General features: G+C 35.0%; 1 pseudogene; it reads right to left on the reverse strand.

The window, feature by feature from the left end:
• LOC108544460 (ezrin pseudogene) overlaps positions 1-23,610 on the reverse strand; it is a 116,116-nt pseudogene that overhangs the window by 73,267 nt on the left and 19,239 nt on the right.

Consider the following 23,610-nt stretch of genomic DNA (forward strand, 5'->3'; position numbering starts at 1 on the left):
ATAAAAAAATAAAATAAAATAAAAAATGTAACTTTCTGTATATCTTTAAGCTATAAACACACAAATATAATTTTTAGATTGCTGTATTATTTTCATTTTTTCTGAATTGAATTTGTTTTCTGATTTTGGTTGTTGACCATCTCAGTGACAACATTCTTTTTAACTTTTAGATTTTTTGTTTTAGCTAATCTAGAGTTGACTTTTTCTTTCTTTATCTTAGTTTATCTCTTACTTGACGTTTTATTATCTGTTTTTTTTTTCCTCCATGCCTCAAATCAGATCTGTCTCTTACACTGGAGACTTAGAAATCCTATTCTGTGGTGATACTGAGAGTATCACACATACAATCAAACAGTCATCATGTACTTTAATTCAAATTCTGCATAAAAACAGATTTTACTTTATTCTGAATTTCTAAGTACTCAAGTTTGTAAGCTTCACTTGAAAGACTGACCGTGTTGTGTCCTTTGATTCATTCTGTTTAGTTTGTCAGCATCTCACCATGACTCTTTTTCATTACAATTGTTTCTAGATCTCTGACACTCGTTGAAAGCTTTGACATTCTGCCTTCTTTTTTAACTTAAGATATGAACCCCAGGACACTTCTGCCTGTTTTTGGGTCTGGCGCTCTATATGTCTACTGTGTTAGTTCTACTCTTGTTTATGGCATGCATTACATTGTATATGCATATTATTCATCATTTTTCCTCTGATAATTTGTCTCTTACAGTTATGTGTTTGGAACAATTGAAGTCATGGGAGAGGGAGGAATTCAAACATTAATTATATAGTACATTCCTGAATAGAAGCATACTATGTCACAATGGATTTTTCAAAAGCAAAAGAATGAGGACCATCTCAAATGTATTGTATTCAGAGGGAATTTAACACAGTGGTAAGCCTATAAAGTGGAATCATTAATTTGGAGAGTGGTTTCATTACTATGTGGCATTTTCTGGCTGCAATTACTGAAATGGACAATTCAACTGAAATTCACTTAAACCATAAGCAATGGTTTAAGCAAATGTGTTCACTCACATGAAAGAATGCTTAGAGGTAATTTGGGTTACAGGATTGGTTGGATGAATCACTCAGGTCGTTAAGGAATCACCTTTTTTATTGAAACTCTGCTTATTTTTGTCCTTTCTGACAGCTTCATTCTAAGCCTCATTCTCCTCATGATTAATGAACAGCCTTTAATAGCAATTGGGGCTACATATTCTTAACATATACCTTTTTATGTCTTACTGTTGACAGTTTGGTCACAGGAATTCCTTAAACCAACCACAGGAGATGAGATTACCAGAATCGTTCCTACTGAGGCTAATTCAGTAAACTCATTCTTGATTTGGGAGGAAGAGAATAAATACTGGAGAGTCCACCACAATGTGCTCTCAAATTTGAATTTATTTTTTATTAAATACTATTGAGAAAACATCTGTCAGAAATTAAAGTTGATGAATGCCTACTTTGGAAGAAAGCTGAGACCTATTTACATTTAAGTAAGGAAATTTCTAGATCTACGATTAATGATTATATTATTTTTGTTGTTGTTTGGTTGAAACCTAATTTTCTTGTGTAGGTGAGTAGAGAAATATATTGACTGCTAATGCAAATACGTATCATTAGTTAGCTGTCTATGGCTCTTAGAATCTTTTCCTTAGCATAAATTAACTTTAGTGTAAAAATTTTCTTATCACAAACATGATTTATTGTGTTTATAGTAACATTTTTATCTCAATATTTCAATAAGCCACCGATAGCTTGTTAATCAGAAATAATTATATGACAGTTTTTTTAATGTCCAAAGCTTATGTATTTGTAACTATTATTTTATTTTAGTATTCACAGTGCAATGGATAAGCCTTATGAAATAACATATAAACTTGCATATTTTTACAGTGACTGATACTTTGTGCCCACAATTACTAATTGCGCCAAGTTGAGCAAAAATACATGATAAATAAATTCACATGTAAGTCAGATCGAATTATTTTTCTCTACAAGGCTATTCACATTGTTTCAATGATTTTACAAAGCCCAATCTTTCACAGAAAATAATTAAGCTTGCCTTTATCCAAAATAGCAAAAGGAAAAGACAAAAATATAAAGAAAACCAGCAGATGAAAATAAAGGACCGTGACCAACTCTCATCTAACATTTTAAGCTAATCTTTTGTTGTAAAACTTTTCTGAAGGAAAGTGATACAGTTATTAATTTTGTATTAGAAGTATAATGATCTAGATTTCACCTCTTTTGAAAATCAAGTTCAACAGCTCACTAAATCCTCATCTTTACAGAAAGCTTATCTGTAAAAGAGTAAAACTGCTTATCATACTTTCAAGAATCACATAATTCATGGTTGAGATTTTCAAGAAGACCAGCTTAAATTTAATTTGTTAACCAGAATGATGAAGTTCAGAGTTCCCCTGTAATGATACTCACTGTATCAACTGTTAACTGCCTTTTTGTTCCATGTGCAAAAATTCTGGTTACATTTGGGATTTGGGCTAGGCTCTGTTGCCCATGCCTGTAATCTCAATCCTTTGGGAAGCCAAAGCTGGCAGATGACTTGAGCCCAGGAGTTTGAAGTGGGAGAATCCGTTAAGCCTGGGAGATGAAGGCTGCGGTGAACAGTGATTGTGCCACTGTACTCCAGCATAGGTGACAGAGTGAGACCCTGTCTCAAAAAATATGACAAAACAAAACCCAATTGGGATTTGTCTAGTTATACTCCCAAAAATACTGCTCTGGTGAAGCTCACTATTGTTAGCCTCTAATTCAAACATAGCTTGTGTAAGAAAGTCTAGCTGCTTTAACTCCCAAAGCTGATAATCATGCATTTAAAAATAAGCAGGGGAGGGTAGATCAATACAAATATAGATATTTTATTTAATAATGCAGGATAATTTTCTTATTATAACAATACTGATTTGTTGTATATATGTAGGGTGTCATTTGACCTCTGATGATGATCCCAGTAATTAATATCCAAGTAATTTAATATTGAGTTTGAAACACTGAAAGTTCTCTGACTGAATCAAGTATAAACAATATTAACATTATGCATATTCCAGTTCTGAGTTTCTATGGAAAATAAATTCAATGTGATTATTCCACCTGATGCTCAGAAAATTATTACTGACCAGTTTTTTTTTTCTGTGTATCATTTTATTTCTGGATCAAACATAGCACAATCATATAAGGTATTTTTTTCCTGACCAAACAAAAGTACTTTATTTATTAATAGGGAGTTTTATCTGAGAAGTACCAAGTTGACTGTTTTCTGTATATCTTCTTGTAGTTACAAATCTTATGATGCAAATTTCCAAGAAAACCTATTTCTGAATTTAGAATAAAGCCAAATTCTCTCACAAGGTGAATTAGACCTAAGAAAAGTTGCTTTCCTCTCTAACCAGACCCACAAACCCTGTGAATAATAAGTTTTTGCCATCCCAGAGCTATTACAAATGCTATTCTTTATTCATGAAATATATTTATTCCACAGGCCTCATTTCTTCTACCCTCTTAACTAAAGTGTATTTCACTTGGCTTATAAAATCATATTAGGTATATCATTTTCCGGGCGATCTTCCTGAGGCTTTTCATAAGCATAGTATCACACACTTATGTCAGAAAGGAACCTGTGTCTCCTTCCTTCCTTAGCTTCAGAGTTACTCTCTTCTGGTCTACCTAATAGCAATAAATATCGCCTCAAATCACAGTAAGGAGGATGGAAACACCATCTACCATTACTCTGCCCATTATCTCCAAAATATATGTCAGATTCACTTTCTTCTTTCCATTTTACTGACAACATCTATGTCCAATACTATTTGGGATTCTGGAAAAGCTTTATAATAAATCTACTTTCCTCTTTGTTATGGATCAAATTGTGTCCCCTCAAAATTTGTATGTTAAACCCCTAGCATCTAGAGTGACTGCATTTGGAAATAGGGCCTTTGTGGATGTAATTCAGGTTAAATGAGGTCATGAACATAGAGCCCAATAGGATTAGTATTCTTATAAGAGGAAGAGACACAGGGAGAGTGCTTTCACAGAAAAAAAAGGCCATGTGAGGACATCACAAGAAGAGAGCCATCTGCGAGCCAAGGAGAAAGGCCTCGGGAGAAATCATCCCTGATGGCACCTTAATCTTGAAGAAGTATGTGCGTTTTCACATGCCCACACATATTTCCCCTATTAGACACAATGATCTCTTTATCTCTGTGACATACGATGTATGAGGCGAAGAATTCTGAATTACTTTCTCTCACCTAATGGTATCTAGGTTGGAATTGGTGCAGGATGAAAATTTCCAGTGTCATGGAAAAATCATTGAATGAGTGTCTCCCTGGCATCAGACTACCACTTTTCCTTTTGAACTGTTATAGGGACTGATAATGTAGACAATGAAGTTTACTCCCACTATCACTGTAGGCAAAATGATTTTCATTCCAGAAATACTGGATTTCACAATTACTTCACAGAAGACAATCTCATCTCATTGTAACCATGGCAGTCCATCAGTGGTCCGTTCAATATTTGCTTTTCCCTCTCATTGATATAATTGTATTTTGGCAACATTTTTTAACACTATAGAGCAGATGTCTGAAGGATATATTTGGAACTGTCAAAGGCCACGTTGATGAATTTCTGATATTCTTGAGTTGAGAGTCTCTTTGAGTGCAGGAATGATGTTCTGGATAGCACAAAATTCAAGTCAGTTTGCCAGAATGGCCACCTATTTTCTTTTGGTTTAAATTTGTACGTAGACTTTGGCCATAATCCTAAGAAACTGACTGGATTTTTTTTTTTTTTTCCCCCAAAGGATACGAGTAATTGTTGGTTTGGAAAACGGCTGCCATTCTTGAAAGAGATGATACAATTGCATGATTCACTCCCATCACAAATACAGAAACATCAGTAAGTAAATCGGGAACAGGTAAGAATGCTTTTATTCCATTCTATGAGTGAGCCTCAACTTTCTAGGGTTAAAGCCATCAAGGGACTCCACAACACTTTAGCACTGCTCCACCCCATTTAAGGTTGGTGGGATTTCACTCCTGGAAAATAGGGGTGAGTCTCTCATTGATCACGTGCTTCCTATTCTCAGTCAGGGCGGTGCATATACCATGAGAAGTAAGTGTTCATGTGAAAACACACACACACCCCTTCAAGATTAAGGTGCCATCAGGGTTGCTTTCTCCCAAGGTCTTTATCCTTGGCTTGCAGATGGCTGTCTTCTTGTGCTTTCCTCACATGGAGATTTTCTCAATGTATATATTCTCCCTGTGTCTCTTCCTCTTCTTATAAGTATGCTAATCCTATTGGGCTCCACTCCATAACCTCGTTCAACCCGAATTACCTCCACAAAGGCCCTATTTCCAAATTCAGCCACACTGATATTGGGAGTTCAACATACAAATTTCGAGGAGTCACAATTCAATTCCTAACAAGGAAGAAAGGTCATTAATCACAAAATGAGAATAATTATATCTGAATATGTAAATCATGTAGCTGAGGACACTGAAGGAAATGGTGGTGGTCAGAAGAGCCTCGGGACTGCTGTTAAAAGTAGTCCTGGTGGCCAGATTCCTCAGAGTGCCATATCTTTTTACTCTGATTTTACTCATTGTTCCTGAAGAATGTGGCTACAGCTGGCATTGTACGAGATCTGTCTGTTTAATGAGTTGTCAAGGGACTGTCTGCTTACTTACCAGGCTTTCTTCCTCATTAGAGACATTTCCTGAGCTAAGATACCAGGCCTTTTATAGAAGAGGTAATTGTTAACATGCTGGTTCAAATTTAAATTTCATATAGAAATTCTTTTACTTTTATTGAAACAAGTCAATAAATATCACCTTATAACAACTAAAACTATGTAATTTTATTTCCTAGTGATTTTGAAAGCAAATACCATATATCACAAATATGCTTTGGTTAAGAAACAATAAATATCACATGGTTAAGAAACAATAAAGAAACATACTTTCTTAAATTTTGCAATAAACTGAAAGATACAAGTTTGGATTGTCTGGTATTTTAAGGCAAAAGGATTTCTAAATTCAGATGTTAAGCTTATAGGAATATATAACATTATTCCTATAATATAAATATAAACTGAGCATCTCACCAAGGCTTTGTGGCTGAGATACTTCGCTACAGGAAAAAAAAAAAAACAAAAACAACAACAACAACAACAAAACCCATCCAAATTGATACCTGAAGTTTAAACAGGAGAGAGTCTAGAGAAGAGTTAGCGGACAATTCTAGCCAGAGGAAGAATGCCTTCGACTACTGTAGATCGGGGCCAAAGTGCATTGGGAATGATGAGATTAAAATGCTGCCTGGAAAGATGCAGCATTAGGCACCGAGGATAGCTTGCTGGAGTGGGATAAAACCTTTCCCATTTAATGTGGTTGCCTTCTCTTGCTAATTAATTTGATATGTAAAGTGCCCTGAAACTGGTGATCGGCAGGAATGTTAAATGATCCTGTAGGAGTTAAATTGCATTCTGCAAAGAAAAGTGATAGGTTACTGAAATTAACTTTGGACTTGTTTTGTATTTAAGAATAGAATAATTAGAAGAGAACTTTATTGGAAATGGAAGTAGTGTTTCACAATTCATTTTTAAAAAAGACATTTAATAAAATGTAGTCAAGTTGGCAGCCTCTTTTTGGAAAAAACATAGTAATATTGTAGGGCATAATGGTTCACTAATGTACACATATAATCTAAAAGCTTTCAGTTTTAAGCGTGAATAAAACAATACCTCATTCATTTAACTTAGTAAAAAAATTAATTGTACCATATACGGTTAGCTTATTATCACTGACTGGAACTCAATCTCTGCATGTCTATTTATACCAGCAAAAGCCATTATAAAAAGAGGGATATGATTATGTGGTAAAGATGAACTTTGGAAATGATTTCAAAGGGGTCTATGAAACAAATTCTGTTCTAGCAAGATTATGTTATTAAAATAAGGTCTAAATATGTATCAAATTAGAATGCTTCTAAAATTTTAAAATTCTTGAGTGTTTTCTTCATTTACATAATAGCAAATAAATAATGATGAGGATTATTTTGTGGTAAATAATGAATAAATTTGCTCAGGATGATGAAGTACTCATCAGTTACTTCTTTTACTATGAACATACACACGATTAAAAATCTTACTGTATTCATTTGCATATTGGATACTGTATATGTATTTATATAACCACATAACTCAAAGTATTAAAAGGAAAATCTTCCTTCTTGGCAGACTTTCTGAGAGTTTATTAAGTAATTCACTCACTTTTCAGCCAAGATAACTTTTCATAGTCTCATATGTATTACTCTTCATCTAAATATCTATCCTGATTTCTTTATCCTTTGCATCATTACATAAGTCCACCACATCTTGTTTTACTAAGACTGCCTCAAACCTCATCTTCCTGTCTCCTAATTCATAAACCTATGATTGCAGTGTCCACAACAATGCAAATCTGAGGGTGTGCAGCTCTTGTGAAGGGTTTCCATTGCCTCACTATTGACCCAGGATCAAATCCAAGTGCTTAAACATGGCTGATTTTGACCAGATCCCTGATTACCCCTGTAGCCTGGCCTCACATCTCTTCTCTCTTGGAATGTAATACTCAGACATTTAGGGCTTCTTGTGTTTTCCCAATGCACCTTGGCCCCGATCAACAGTAGCTGAAGGCATTCTTCCTCTGGCTAGAATTGTCTGCTAACTCTTCTCTAGACTCTCTCCTGTTTAAACTTCAGGTATCAATTTGGATGCTTTTTTCTCGTTTTTGTTTTTTTTTTCCTGTAGCGAAGTATCTCAGCCACAAAGCCTTGGTGAGATGCTCAGTTTATATTCTCCTGCATCATAGATATATGTCTGTTACTTGTCTCAGTCCTCCACACAACTGTCAATTTCTTGAAATCAAGAATTATTCCTGATTTCCTTTCCTATCCCTACCACTCAGAATAATGCCTGGAACATAGAAGATATTCAGTGAATATTTTTGGATTAACATGCTCTTAAGGCCTTTAATAGGTTAAGTTACATGTGTACACATTGCTATGTTGATATACACTTCACTCTTACTATTTAACTATAAATTTTACAAAAATCTATAGATGTTTAAAATGTGCTTAATCAGATTTCTACATAGTACATGAAAAATGACATACTGAGAAATTCCATTTGTAGTTTTTTTCCTACATATTGCCATCTATTTGTCTCAGGAAATCTAAATTGATTATATGGCTTTAAAATCAAATGATAATAACGCAAGCAACAGCACCCAACTTCCTGAATGATTTTAAAATAACACTCCTGAAAATTTTAGGAACTAGCAAAGACAGAGAAGCAGAAATCAACATTTTTTCTGTTATCAGTTTAAGCTTCATATGAAAATAGAAAAGTAGAGAAAAGAGCTGGAAAAAATTAATTGACTTAAGAAAGGATTAATCTACTGAACTTCCTTAAATCTAGAAAACGAGAGAGCTGAACATACTTAAATAATCTTGCTCACATGGCATCCATGCTACTTTAATACACAATTTAGTAAATTAATGAACTCTTTGCAGTTAGATTGAAAAATTGTGATGACCTGAATTAATACCAAGATCTGGAAAGAAAAAAAAATCCTGTAATATTTTCTTAAAGTAAGCACCATGAAGCATATTTTCCTTATCACTAGTAAGATAAAAATTTTTATAATAAGAACCTACATTTAAATAGTACTTTGCTGTCTACAGAGTATGCAGTTATATTTATTATTCAAAGGGACAGACAGGAAAGCTGTAAATATTCGTGCATAGAATAATTCAATTCAGCATAATAACAAAACTAATTTTTTATACAAAACAAAATGTGAAATTATATATTAATGATCATTTAATGCACAAATAGTTTTAGTTGGATCCATCACTTGTTTTTTATCTTCACTTTGTGTTATAAAATGAATTTATGTATTGGATGACTATATCATGAAGTATTTTTATAATATTAGTATATAGTGTCAAATATGGAAGAAACATATACATCCAGAATATTTTCTACCACTTTTGCATGCCTGATGAAAATTTTAGAGAGCTTAAACATGAATGAATCACTACAAATAGACACATTTTAAGATGTCATGAAGTTTGATATTTATTTAAAAAGTTAATGCACATAAATAAATTGAACATGAAAACAATAAAGTCAATGTCCTTAGTTTCCTTAGCTAATAAAACAATTGAATATCAAGGTTCATTATGAGAGACACTGAGTTGATTCACACTGGTTGAACTGAAAAATTATATGAAAGGATTAAAACTGTTAAAAGATTCTAAATCATGTGTCATGATAGACATACATGAGATATTTACTTACAGAATTTTACTGTTGCTCATCTGAAATAAATATTTAGCATTTTATTAATAAGTTGAAATTCCTAGAAAAGTATATTCTGAATCTAATTATCTAATATTCATAAATGTAATTAACTGAAACATTTGATTTACAAATTTAGTGACATGATTTGAAAGAACTCATATTAGATGTCATATAATGTGATAAACACTATTACTTTTAATATTTTAAAAGTATTCTTATTCCATAGGTTTTGGTATGTCATGTTTCCATTTTCATTTGTCTCAAGAAAAATTTTAATTTCCTACTTAATTTCTTCATGACCCATTCATCATCCAGGAGCATATTATTTAAATGTCCATATGTTTGTATACTTTCCAAAATTTGACTTGTTGTTGATTTCTAGTTTTATTTTATTGTGCTAAGAGTAGATTTTAATATAATTTCTTCTTTTTGAATTTTTAAAGACTTTGAATATTTAAAGACTTTGTAGCCCAACACATGGTCTATCCTTGAGAATGGCCCAAGTGCTGAGGAGAATGTATTTTCTGCAGCTACTGGATAAATTGTTCGTAAACATTTACTAGGCACATTTGGTTTATAGTGCAGATTAAGTTTGACCATTTTTAGTTGATTTTCGCTCTGTAAGGTGTGTCTGGTGCTCAAAGTTCGGTGTTGGAGTACCCAGCTATTATTACATTAAGGTCTATTTCTCTCTTTAGCTCTAATAATATTTGTTTTATATATCTGGATGCTCTAGTACTGGATACATACTTCTAATTGTTATACCTTCTTGCTAAATTGACATCTTATCATCATATAATGATTTTCTTTGTCTCATTAATAGTTTTTGTCTTTAAATCTATTTTGTTTGATGTAACTATAGCTACTCCTGATCTGTTTAAAAATTTAAGTTAATTTCATTTAATTTTGAGACAGGGTCTCACTCTGTCACTGAGGCTGGAGTGCAGTGGCACAATTATAGCTCACTGCAGTTTCAAACTCCTGGGCTCAAATATCCTCCCACCTAATCCTCTTGAGTAGCTGAGACCACAGGTGTCCATGACCTTGCCCAGCTAAATTTTCAAAATTATTTTTTTGAAGAGAAGGAGTTTTCTCAGCTTCTCAGACTGCTCTCAACTCCTGGGGTCAAGTGATACACTTGCCTCAGACTCCCAAAGGGCTGGAATTAAAGGCATGAGCCACAGCTTCTAGCCTGAATTCCTGTACTTTCTTTAGGTTTCTATTTGCATAGAATATATTTTCTTTACCTTTATTTTTATTTTTTGTGTGTCTTTATAGATGAAATGTGCTTCTTTTGGGTAATAGGTCATTTAGTCTTCTTTTTTATGCATTCAACCACCCTATGTCTTTTAATTGGAGGGTTTAGTCCAATTAAAATGATATTATTAAGTACGAACTTACTCTTGCCATTTTATTTATTTTCCATTTGTTTTGTGGTCTTCACTTTTTTGTTTGTTTGTTTTCTTCCTTCCTGTCTTCCTTTTAGCAAAGGTAGTTTTCTCTGATCTTCTGTTTTGTATTTTTACTTTTTGTTTTTTATATCTATTGTATTTTTTAAAATTTAACATTATCATGATATCTTTTAATTGTATTTTAAATAAATGACAACACTGCATAAACAGAGAAAACTAATATAAACTGTAAACTTCATCCTCCTAATTTTAATTTTTTGTTGTTTTATTCATGTATTATTTTACTACCTGTGTCTTGAAAAGTTTTGTAGTTATTATTTGATAGGTTCATATTTTAATCTTTCTCTTCAAGGCATGAATAGTTCACACACCACAATTATAGTGTTATAATTTTCTGTGTTTCTCTGTGCTTACTACTACCAGTGAGTTTTGTACCTTCAGATTATTTCTTATTGCTCATGAACATTCTTTTATTTCAGACTGAAGAATTCCCTTTAGCATTTATTACAGGGTGGTTCTGGTGTTGATAAAATACCTCAGGTTTTGTGTGTCTGGGAACATATTTGTCCCTCATGTTTAAAAGATATTTTAACTGGATATATTATTCTAGAATAAACTACTTTTTTTCCTTTAGCACTTTAAGTATGTCATGCCACTCCCTCCCAGCCTGTAAGGTTTGCACTGAGAAGTCTACTGTCAGATATAGTAGAGCTCCTTTTTATGTTATTTGTTTATTTTCTCTTTTTGCTATTAGAAGCCTTTATCATTGACCTTTGGGAGTCTCACTAATAAATGTCTTTACATATTCTTGTTTGGTTTAAATCTGTTAAGTGTTCTACAACCTTCTTATACATAAGTATTGATGTCTTTCTCTTTGGGAAGTTCTGTTAAAAACCTGTTATACAGGTTTGTTATATATATCACAAGGGTTGTACAGATTATTTCATCACGCAAGTACTAAGCCTAGTACACAATAGTTATTTTTTTCTGATCCTCTCCCTTCTCCCATCCTCCAATCTCAAGTAGGCCCCAATGCCTGTTGTTTCCCTCTTCATGTCTATGTGTCCTCATCGTTTAGCTCCTACTTATAAGTGAGAAAGTGCAGTATTTGATTTTCTGTTTCTACATTAGTTTGTTAAGGTCAATGGTCTTCAGATTCATTCATGTTCCTGCAAAAGACATGATCTCATTCTTTTTATGGCTGCATAGTATTCCATGGTGTTTATGTAACACATTTTCTTTCTCCAGTCTACCATTGATTGGCATATGGGTTGATTTTACATGTTTGCTATTGTGAATAGTGCTGCAGTAAACATATGTGTGCATGTGTATCTTTATGTTAGATCGATTACATTCCTTTGAGGATATACCCAGTAATGGGACTGTTGGGTTGAATGACAATTCATGTTTTTAGTTCTTTGAGGAATTGCCACAGTGCTTTTCACAATGGTTGAACTGATTTAGACTCTCACCAGCAGTGTATAAATGTTTCCTTTACTCCATCACCTTGTCAGAATCTGTTAGCTTTTGACGTTTTAGTAATAGCCACTCTGACTTGTGTGAAATGGTATCTTATCATGGTTTTGATTTGCACTTCTGTAATGATTAGTGATATAGAGGTTTTTTTTTATATATATATGCTTTTTGGTGGTATATATTTCTTCCTTTAAAAAGTTTCTATCTGTGCCCTTTGCCCACTGTTTAAATGGGATTGTTTTCTTCTTGTAAATTTGTTTAAGTTCTTTATAGATGCTGGATATTACACCCTTGTCAGATGCATAGTTTGTAGATATTTTCTCCCAATCTATAGGTTGTTTATTCTGTTCATTGTTTCTTTTGCTGTTCAGAAGCTCTGTAGTTTAAATAAGGTCCTAGTTATCAATTTTTACTTCTGTTGCATTTGCTTTTGGCCTTTCTCTCACGAAATGTTTGCCAGTTCTTATATCCAGAGTAGTATTGTGTATGTTGCTTTCCAGGGTTTTTTGTTTTTGTAGAGTTTTGGGTCTTACATTTAAGTCTTTAATATATCATGAGTTGATTTTTGTATATGATGTAAGAAAGGGGTCCAGTTTCAATCTTCTGCATATTGTTTTCCAGTTATCTCAGCACCCTTTATTGAATAGGAAGTTCTTTTCTCATTGTTTGTTTTTGTCAGCTTTGTTGAAGATAAGATGGTTGTAGGTGTATGGCCTTATTTCTGGGCTTTCTATTTTGTTTTATTAGTCTATGTGTCTGATTTTGTACAGGTACACTGCTGTTTTGGTTACTGTAACCCTGTAGCATAGTTTGAAGTAGGGTAACATTGAGAAGTGAAGCCAGTTGGACTTCCTGGGTTGAGTGGGGGCTTGCAGAACTTTTCTGTCTAGCTAAAGGATTGTAAACATAGGAATCAGCACTCTGTATCTAGCTAAAGGTTTGTAAATGCACCAATCAGCACTCTGTAAGAATGGACCAATCAGCACTCTGTAAAAATGCACCAATCAGTGCTCTGTGTCTAGCTAACGGTTTGTAAATGCACCAATGAGCATTCTGTAAAAATGGACCAATCAGCACTCTGTAAAATGGACTAATCAGGGCTCTGAAATGGACCAATCAGCAGGACATGGGTGGGGCCAAATAAGGGAATAAAAGCAGCACCCCACCCCCCAGCCAGCAGCAGCAACCGCTTGGGTCCCCTTCCAGCTGTGGAAGCTTTGTTCTTTAGCTCTTCACAATAACTCTTGCTGCTGCTCACTCTTTGGGTCCACACTACCTTTAAGAGCTGTAACACTCACTGCAAACATCTGTAGCTTCACTCCTGAAGTCAGAGAGACCACGAACCCACCTGAAGGAAGAAACTCCAGACACATCTGAACATCTGAAGGAACAAACTCCAGACACACCATCTTTAAGAACTGTAACACTCACCGCAAGGGTCGGGGGCTCCATTCTTGAAGTTAGAAAGACATGGAACCCACTGGAAGGAATAAATTCCTGACATAATGTGATGCCTTTAGACTTGTTCTTTTTGCTTAGAATTGCCTTGACTAGGCCAGGTGTAGTGGTTCACACTTATAATCCCAGCATTTTGGGAGGCTGAGGCAGGTGGATTACTTAAGCCCAGGAGTTCAAGACCAGCCTGAGCAACATGGCGAAACCCTCTCTCTACTAAAAATACACATGGTGGGCATGGTAGCATGTTCCTGTAGTCCCAGCTACTCAGGAGGCTGAGGTAGGAGGATTGTTTGAATCCAGGAGGTCGAGGTTGCAGTGGGTCATGACTGCGCCACTGCACCCCAGCTTGGATGACAGAATGAGACTGTGTCTCAACAAAAAAAGAAAAAAAATTGTCTTGGCTATATAGTCTTTGTTGTTGCTGTTCTATATGAATATTAAAATAGTTTTTTCTAGCTCTATGAAGAATGTCATTGGTAGTTTGATACAGCGATAGCATTAAATCTATAAGTTGTTTTGGGCAGTATGGCCATTTTAATGATATTGATTCTTCCTATCCATTCCATTTTAAGCAGTGTTTTGTGATTCTCATTGCAGAGATCTTTCACCTCACTGGTTAGCTGTATTCCTACATATTTTATTATTTTTGTGGCAACTGTGATTGAGATTGCATTTATGATTTGGCTGTCAGCATGACCCTTGTTGGTCTATAGGAATATGAATAATTGTTGTACATTGATTTACTATCCTGAAATTTTGCTGAAGTTATCAGCTTAAGGAGACCTTGGGTCAAGACTATGTGGATTTCTAAATATAGAATCAGGTCATGTGCAAACAGGGATAGTTTGACTTTTCCTCTTCCTTTTTGAATTTATTGTATTTCTTCCTTTTGCCCAATTGCTCTGGCCAGGACTTCCAATACTACGTTGAATAAGAGTGGTAAGAGAGGGCATCCTTGCCTTGTGCTGGTTTCTGAGGGGAATGCTTCCAGCTTTTGTGCATTCAGTATGATGTTGGCTGTGGGTTTGTCATAAACGGCTCTTATTATTTTGAGGTATCTTCCTTCAATACCGAGTTTACTGAGAGTGTTTAGTATGAAGGGATGTTGAATTTTATTGAAAGCCTTTTCTGTATCTATTGAGATAATCATGTGGTTTTTATTCTTAGTTCCTTCTATGTAATGCATCATGTGTATTGATTTGTGTATGTTGGACCAACCTCTTATCCCAGAGATAGAACCTACTTGATTGTGGTAGACTAGCTTTTGGATGTGTTGCTAAATTCAGTTTGCAAGTATTTTGTTGAAGATTTTTGCATCAGTATTCGTCAAGATATTGTCCTGAAGTTTCTTTCTTTGTTGTTACTTTGCCAGGTTTTTCTATCAGGATGACGCTGACAATAAACTTTCTACCCCGATTTCTCTCTTTCTACTTCCTCTTTAAGGCCAAAAACTTAGATTTGCACTTTTGAAGCTATTTTCTACTTCCTGTTTTCATGTTTTATTCTTTTTATTATTAGTATTATTTTGGTTCTCTGTGTATTTTCAAATTGCCTATCTTCAAGCTTACCAATTCTTTCTTCTGCTTGTTGAGTTCTGCTGTTAAGTTCTGATGCATTTTTCAGCATTTCTATTGGTTTTTTCAACTCCAAAATTTCTGCTTAATTTTTAAAAGTTATTTAAACTTCTTAAATTTCTCTGAGAGGATTCTGAAGTCCTTTTCTGTGTTATCTTGGATTTCTCTGCGTTTTCTCAAAACAGTTATTTTGAATTATCTGTTTGAAAGGTCACATATGTATCAAATTGGTCACTGGTACCTTATTTAGTTCATTTGGTGAGGTCATGTTTTCTTGGATGGTCTTAATGCTTGTGGATGTTCATTGGTGTCTAGGCATTGAATATTCAGGTATTTATTGTGGTCTTTGCACGTTGGGTTTGTTTTACCTATCCTTCTTGGGAAGATTTTTCAAGTACTTGATAGAATTTGGTTGTTGCAGTCTATGCCTTTGGTCACTTCAGCTGTATCTGCATTAGAGGGCACCCCAAGCCCAGTGTTGCTGTGACTTTTCCAAACTCATGGATATGCTGCCTTGATGGTCTTGGGTGAGAGCTAGGAGAATTCTCTGGATTACCAGGCATAGGCTTTTGTTTCCTTCCCTTGCTTTCTCTCAAACAATACAGTCTCTCTTTCTCTCTCTCTCTCTCTTTCTCTCTGTGCTGAGCTGCTTGGATTTGGGAGCTGGGTGGCACAAGCACTCCTGTGGCCAACAAAGTTGGCAATGTGCTGGGTCCCATTTGAAGCCAGTATTTCTCTGAGGATGACTAAAGGCCTGTGGCAAGTACTGCTTTGCCACCACTGCTGATTATTCTGTGCCCAAGGGATTTTATCCAGTATGTAATAAATCCTACAAGAACTTCTTCATTCCCTTCAAGGCAGCAGGTTCCTTTCTCACACAGGGTGTGTCTAGATATGTCATCTGGAAACTAGGGCCTAGAAAGTGGTCCGCAGGACTCTGCCTGGTACTTTATTCTACTGTGACTGAGCTGTCATCCAAGTTGAAAAGACAAAGTCTTCTTTACTTTCCCTTCACCTATCCTCAATCAAAAGAAAGCTGACTCTCATGCAGTTGTGAGCGCTGCTGCCTGGGGTTAGGAAAGGGGTGATGCAAGCACTGACTTAGCTGTCCTAGTTGGTGTCTTACTTGGTCACATACACCTCAAGTCCACTGGTTCTCAGCCGAGAATAACACTAGGACTTGCTCAAGAATTGCAATGCCTTGTTGCCCAGACTGCCTTTCAACTTTATTTAGGATTCCAGAACACTTTAACCCACAGCAGCAGAGCTTGCTGGAACTCAAGTTTCAACTGCTGGGTTGGATGATTTGCCTGTGACTAGGGCTGGTCTAAGTGCTTTCTCCGTAGGTGCCAGCTGAATTATGCTTCGTGCTGCTTTCCAATATGACAGGGCAGCACTGATTTCCAATGCAAAATCCCAGAGTCACTGCACTCTCCTTCCAACAAGTGCACAGATTCTCTTTGTGCCACATAGCCTCTGCCGGGAGTCAGGGAGTGGTATAGGCAATTTGAGACTGTCTTTTCTACCTTATTTGGTGTCTCTTTTCTTAATAATATGTGAAAACCAGGTACTGTGATCACTCATCTGAGATTTGGTTTTTATGAAGGTATTTTTTTTGTGTGTGGGTAGTTGTTCAATTTGGTGTTCCTGTGGAAGGAAAGATCACGAGGGGATTTTAGTCAGCCTTCTTGCCTTCCTTCCCTCTTGCTGCACCTACTATTTTAAAAAATATTATTCTGGTTAACAAATCCATACATAAATTTTATAGATACATAACTTTTAATGCTTTCTTTTGTAAATAGCACAGGAAAAACAATAAGGGATAGCATAGCATAGGAAGAACAATAACTCAATTATTCTTGTGCAAAAGAGCCTTCTAATATAATCTATACAGGTCAGACTTCTCTGAAACAGAATAAAGAGTATTACATGATAGAGTCAAGGAAAGGAGTTAACTAAAATATATTCAAAGACAATCTATTATTTACTTGTTTGATGGCATATGCATGAATTTATTTATTTATAAATATAATATTTTTGCACATTATAGTGTTTCATTTTATTAATATTCTGTGAGCTTGGGGAAGATGATGGCCTATAAATTCTGTAAATTCTTTTTTTTAGGTAAATAAAATCAAATATTTATTATTTGAGAGAACTGGAGTCTAGTATCTTCAATTTTTATTGATAAATATTTTTAACATTTCTCAAGTATGAGGAAAATAAGAGTGAATAAAAGAAAACAGAAAGCTAAAAGAGATATTAAACTATTATGCAGTTTACACTACTTATAAAAAATAACATAACTGCTAAATAACTCATTCTTATGTTTTTGTATGCTTATTGTTCATGGCTAAGTATATAGTTCTGCAGGAAATAAAGAATAAAGCAATTCTTTATCAGAATGTGATTATTATACAATTGTTACAGCCTTTATTCTGTTTCCTTCATCAACTATTACTCCTAATTGAAAGCACATTTTTGTCACCGAAGTGTTGTTATGGAACCAGTGTTAAACATAGGTAACTCTATAAAATGAGAAGGCATGAAAGATTGAAGTTTACATGTCAATGTTCATCCTCACAGCTCATTCTTGTTCACAGAGATATAATGGAATAACTGAATATATGGATAGGTGTTTCCATGTTATTGAAAGACTTGAGGGCTGCTGGTTTGAAATATTCACTTGTTAATGCAAACAAAATAATCTCAAAACCATTGATATAAAATATGCTCAAATCAATAAAATGTCTTTGGGTTCTATCTGAAAAAAGAACTAGGTAAAAACCCTAGTCCATATTTTGAAATAGTCAAACTATTTCCATTCAAAATAATGGAGAACAACAAAGGAAAAGAGGAGTTATTTATAGTTTGTGAGGAATTTGGTGTTACTAAGTTAAAACAATACGGTGGACTGAGGATGGATCCATGATTACATAAACTAGATAATCTTATGTTTATTATTTGTAATAGTCATTATGTGAATTATGTTGAAAGTGAGTAATTCAATGTATGTAGATCTAAATTTATCATTAATATAGATAATTATAAATTGATTATATAATTTAAATTGAAAATAGACTTCAGGTCATCATTATCTTACAGATTTCTCTTTTGTAATGAGTATGCCTTTTAAAGATAAAATTGAGGTAATTATATTTATACATTTGAATGACATGTTTTACTATATATGGTGCATATTATATGTACATATCTGAATTTCTCCCACTTCAGTAAAATACTTTTATCTACATATTATACCTCCATTGTAAATGTTAATCCAATCATACTAAATTAAATTATTGCTATTCAAAAAAAGTTTGGTAATTTTATGTAAGTCTTATACAAATAGTAACTAAACAATCATTGAATAGAATCATCTAGGATATTGCCATTTTATATCTTTGGAAAAAATATATTTATTATCCACATTTCTCTTCAGTCATTTTTGTCACCAACGTTTGACTTAAAAATGTATATTTCTTCCTATTTTTTGTTGATTTTCATTCTCACACTATTAATAAAGGATATCCCTCTTTATCTGAATATTGATTCTTACCCTTAGAATGATGATGACTCAAGCTTCTAGGCATTCCAGAACAAATTACCACAAACATAGTGGTATAAAGGAATACAAATAAATTATGAATGGTGGCAGAATATTCCACCCCAAAATATGTCACTTTGACATAAGGTTTACTTCAATTTAAAGGCACTTGAAAAATAGCAGATGCAAGAAGGGCATTCCAATATTCTCCTGCAAATAAGAGATTAAAAACTCCCATGTGAAAGATGCCCTTCTGTACCAAGAGAAAAGAAACATTTTGGGGTGGGGAGCTATAAACAAGAAAATTTTTGTACAATTAGACCTTGTTAAAATAATTATTATCTTCCTTTAGTCTCACCATATAATATAATCACTTTTCCTCAATTGCCTCTATTTGCTGAACCTACTACAAAAATATGCAAATTTTGCCACATCTTTGAGTCTTAATTTCCTTATGAGAGCTCTCTTGTTGTGTCAAACATATTACACTTGTATGCTTTTCTCCTGTAAATCTATTAATGTCAATTTAATTCCCAGGTTCAGCAGGGGGCTGTAAGAAGGTAGAGGTAAAATTTTGCCTCCCCTATACTTATAATGCTGTAGGTTAGAACAAGACAGGTCTTAGTGAACTAAAATAAAGGTTTCATTAGCGCTTGATATGGTTTGGCTCTGTGTTCCCACCCAAATCTTATCTCGAATTGTATTCTTTATAATCCCCACATGTTGAGGGAGAGACTTGGTGGGAGGGGATTGGATCATGGGGTCGAGGCAGTTTTCCCCACATTGTTCTTATAATAGTGAGTGAGTTCTCATGAGATCTAATGGTTTTGTAAGTGTAGGACAGTTTCTCCTTCACACACCCTCTCTCCTGATGCCATATAAGATGTGCCTGTTTCCCCTTCCACCAAAATTGTAAGTTACATGAGTCCTTCTCAGTCATGTGGAAATGTGAATCAATTAAACCTCTTTTTAAAATAAATTTCCTAGTCTTGGGAAGTGTCTTTACAGCAGCATGAAAATGGAACTAATATAGTAAATTAGTACCAGTGGAGTTGGATACTGCTATAAAGCTAATCAGGAAGTGTGGACGATTTTGGAACTGGGTAACAGGCAGAGGATGAAACAGTTTAGAGGGCTCAGAAGAAGACAGGAAGATGTGTGACAGTTTGGAATTTCCTAGAGACTTGAATGGTTGTGACGAAAATGCTGATAATGATGTGGACAATGAAGTTTAGTCTGAGGCGGTCTCAGATGGAGATGAAAAACTTCTTGGAATCTGGATCAAAGGTGACTCTTGCTATGCTTTAGCAAAGAGACTGGCAGCATTTTGCTCCTGCCCTAGAGAACTGTGGAACTTTGAACTTGGGAAAGATGATTGGGAACTGGAACTTACGTTTAAAAGGAAAGGAGACCATAAAATTTGACAAATTTGCAGCCTGACAATGCCATAGAAAAGGAAAACCTATTTTCTGGGGAGAAATTCAGCTGGCTGCAGAAATTTGCATAAGGAACAAGGAAGCAAATGTTAACACCAAGACATTGGGGAAAATGTCTCCAAGGCATGTCAGAGTTTTTGGGGACAGCCCCTGCTATTACAGACCTGGAGACCTAGAAGGGAAAAATGGTTTCCTGAGCCAGGCTGTGTGCAGCCTTGGGTCTTGGTGCCCTGTGTACCAGCCATTCCAACTCTAGCCACGGCTAAAAGGGGTCAAGGTACAACTCAGGCCATTGCTTCAGAGGGTGAAAGCCCTGAGCCTTGGTGGCTTCCACATAATGTTGGGCCTGTAGGTGCACAGAAGTTGAATTGAGGTCCAAACTTGAATTGAGGTCCAACCTGCAGGTCCACAGAATTGAGGTTTGGGAAATTCCACCTAGATTTCAGAGCATATATGGAAATGCCTGGATGTCCAGGCAAGTCTGCTGCAGGGGTGGAGTCCCCACGGAGAACCTCTGCTCAGGCAGTGAGGAGGGAAAATATGGGGTTTCAGTCTCCACACAGAGTCTCCACTGGGGTAGTGCCTAGCAGAGCTTTGATAAGAGGACCAGTGTACTCTAGAACTCAGAATGGTAAATCCACCAGCAGCTTGCACTGTGCACCTGCAAAAGCCACAGACACTCAACACCAGCTCATGAAAGCAGCTGGGATAGGGGATGTACCCTGCAAAGTCACAGGGAAAAGTTGCCCAAGATGTAATGACTGCCCTGCTGGATTTGAGGCTTTCCTGGGGACTATAACGTCTTTGTTTTGGCCAATGTCTCCCATTTGGAATAGGAGGACTTATCCAATGACTGTACCCCCATTATATCTTGGAAGTAACTAACTTGTTTTTTTATTTTACAGGCTCAAAGGTGGGAGGGACTTGTCTTGTCTCAGATAAGACTTTAGACTTGTACTTTAGAGTTAAGACTGGAAAGAATTAAGACTTTGGGGGACTGTAGAAAGCATGATTGGTTTAGAAATGTAAAAAAAATGTGAGATTTGAGTGATAAGGGATGGAATAATTTGGTTTGGCTCAGTGTCTACACCCAAATCTCATCTCAAATTGTAATCCCCATAATCCCAACGTGTCAACAGAGGGATTGGTGGGAGGTGATTGGATCACGAGGGAAGTTTCTGCTTTGTTGTTCTCATGATAGTGAGTGATTTCTCATGAGATCTAATGGTTTTATTAGTGTTTGACAGTTTCCCCTTCACTCGCTCTCTCTCCTGCTGCCATGTAAGATGTGCCTGCTTCTCCTTCCACCATGATTGTATGTTTCCTGAGGTCTCCCCAGCCTTGTTGAACTGTGAGCCAATTAAACCTTTTTTATTTTTTTATTTTTATTTTTTAAACAAATTACCTAGTCCCAAGTAGTATCTTTATAGCAGTGTGAAAACAGACTAATACTAGGCTTCATCCATTTCTGGAGGCTGTGGGAGATAGTCTGTTTCCTTACCTTTTCCAGTATGTAGAGGCTGCCAGTGTTCCTTGGTTGGATACCCTCTTCTTTCATTTTCAAAGCTAGCATAGTCGACTTGAATACTTCCCATAGCTCAGCATTCCAATTTTACTTCTGTAGTTACATCTGCCTCTTTGATTATGACTCTTCTGTTTTCCTTGTTAAATTTTAGGAATATTTGAATTACATTGGGTAAACCTAGATAAGGCAAAATCATTTCTGTATTTTTAGGTAGCTGATTATCATCCTTAATTCCATCAGCAAACTTAATTCCTTTTTCCATATAACCTAACATATTCACAAATTCTGGGGATTAGCACATGGACATCTTAAGGGAACATTATTTTGTTATGATCCTCCATTTCTGTTTGCTTCCCTCCCTTGGCTCCCTCCTCATATGTATTCTACAGTTGTGTTTTTGCTCCTGCTCTCTTCAGACAAATAACAACGATGCAATTCTCTGTCTTCCCTAATTATACTAAGATTTCTGCATGAAAGCTAACCATTCCTCCATTAGGATATCTCATTCTACTATTCAAGGTACAGCAGTCCCTTCATTTGCTAAAATTTTAGAATATTTATATACTTTATGCAACAATAAAGTTTAATTATGCCATTCTCCAGTTTATTTTTCTTCCAGTTGTTTCATCATCTCCCTAAAGAGACTTTAATTTCCATGCACTAGAAACTACCTCATTATGTTACTCTTTGTGTATTTGCCGTGCTTAGCTATGTGTTGTTTACAAATTTTGATCAACTGCTTTCCCATAACAAGGTTCTACTTCATGGCTGAATAGAATACACCAATATATAGGAAATCCAACTATCTGTCTTGTATTATGTAAATATTTTTGGCCAAGTATAAATTTGTAAAGCAAATAACAAGATGATAGAGTTTTAATCTGGTGAAAAAAAAACTTAATATCAACATTAGTTTTCACATTTTATAATATTTGAAAATTATTGTTGGATAAAATTCACATACAATACTAAAATTGAGGTTCCATTAAGTTTCAATTTTAATTAAATATTTAATCTGCTTATTTCACTTGTTTGTATATGATTTCCTCATGGTTTCAGCTCTCTGAAGGTTTTTTTTTTTTTTTTTTTTCAAATAAACACCACATTTACAATACTAGTAATATATCCCATTAGCTTTGAGGTTCCTTTAATGAGAGCAGTCTCATATATTATTTTTGCCTCCTCAAAACAGTGTTGACTAAAGTAGACTAGGGAACCACTCCCTAATTACTTCTACACAATGCAGAGTGCTATTTTACTTTCTGTACAGCAAATATTGCAGCCTTATCATAACTATTTGGCAGGCTGCCATACCTTAGCTACCTATCTTGTTCTTTGTCTTCTCTCCCATTTTAACTTTCCACCTTCCTACATAACAGAAAGTTTGAGAGTCCTAAAACTAAAGCAAATATATATTTTTATGCTCAACATCTGGGAATTTCAAAAATATTGTTTCATCTGCCACTAATTACTCGTTAAATAAGAATAGGCCTAAGAAGCCTGCGAATACAAATAATTGCCTCAGGATGTGTAAAAATAATGGTGTATCAGTAATATAAACTATCTATAATGGATATCAGAGATTTGTTATGAACAGAGGTAATTAAATATCAACAAAATTTTTTATGTATTTACAGTATTGGTATATGAGTGTACTATCTGCATAAATGTTTTGATAGCTAGTCTTAAATTGTGTGGAAAATTCTGAGGGTGTCCCTATAGAATTTTAAACATGGAAGAAAATCTTGACTCTTCCTATGCCCACAGAAAGAAAATTCTGTGTTTTGGTGATTTAAGTGTTTT

Source organism: Rhinopithecus bieti, unplaced genomic scaffold (assembly GCF_001698545.2).
Source record: "Rhinopithecus bieti isolate Rb0 unplaced genomic scaffold, ASM169854v2 scaffold_1422, whole genome shotgun sequence".
NCBI lineage: Eukaryota > Metazoa > Chordata > Mammalia > Primates > Cercopithecidae > Rhinopithecus > Rhinopithecus bieti.